We start from the raw sequence: 547 nt of genomic DNA, 5'->3' as shown, positions 1-547 counted from the left end.
TTGCTGAATAACAGTTGAATAAAAAACAACTTTGAAATAACCTTGCTACAGACATGTATGAATGTTAAGCCTTGGTGCCCAAAGCAGCCCAAATGCTGAATGCCGTGCCCTCCTGTTCTCTGATGCCAGCTGCACCCTTGGCTGGCTGCAGCCCAGCCTGGAGGACAGCCCGGGGCACCTGGCCAAGACCACACTGAGTAGACCAGAGTGCTTGCCCAGCCTCCCCTAGGGACAGGGGACCTGGTGGAGCCAAGGAGTGAAAGGCACCCCTAGCCCAGGTTCTGAAGGAAAGGAGTTGCTGGGAAGAGGTGTGATGTAAACCAATAACCATTCTTTCCCCGTTTGGGATATACTACTTGTACAGTGCATTTGCCCACTTGGAGTTTATGCGTTCAGGTGTGTTTACTGTTATTGGATTCACTGATAGTTGGAGGAGAGAATTTGGGGAGAAGGCGGGGCATTCCACACGCTTTCTTCATGCATCCAGAGGTTGCTTTGAGCCTCTGAAATGTGTGTGTTTGGGGCAGGTTACACATGTCTTAAAGAA

Source organism: Camelus bactrianus, chromosome 9 (genome assembly GCF_048773025.1).
Source record: "Camelus bactrianus isolate YW-2024 breed Bactrian camel chromosome 9, ASM4877302v1, whole genome shotgun sequence".
Lineage (NCBI taxonomy): Eukaryota > Metazoa > Chordata > Mammalia > Artiodactyla > Camelidae > Camelus > Camelus bactrianus.
Note: the sequence above shows the minus strand (reverse complement) of the source record.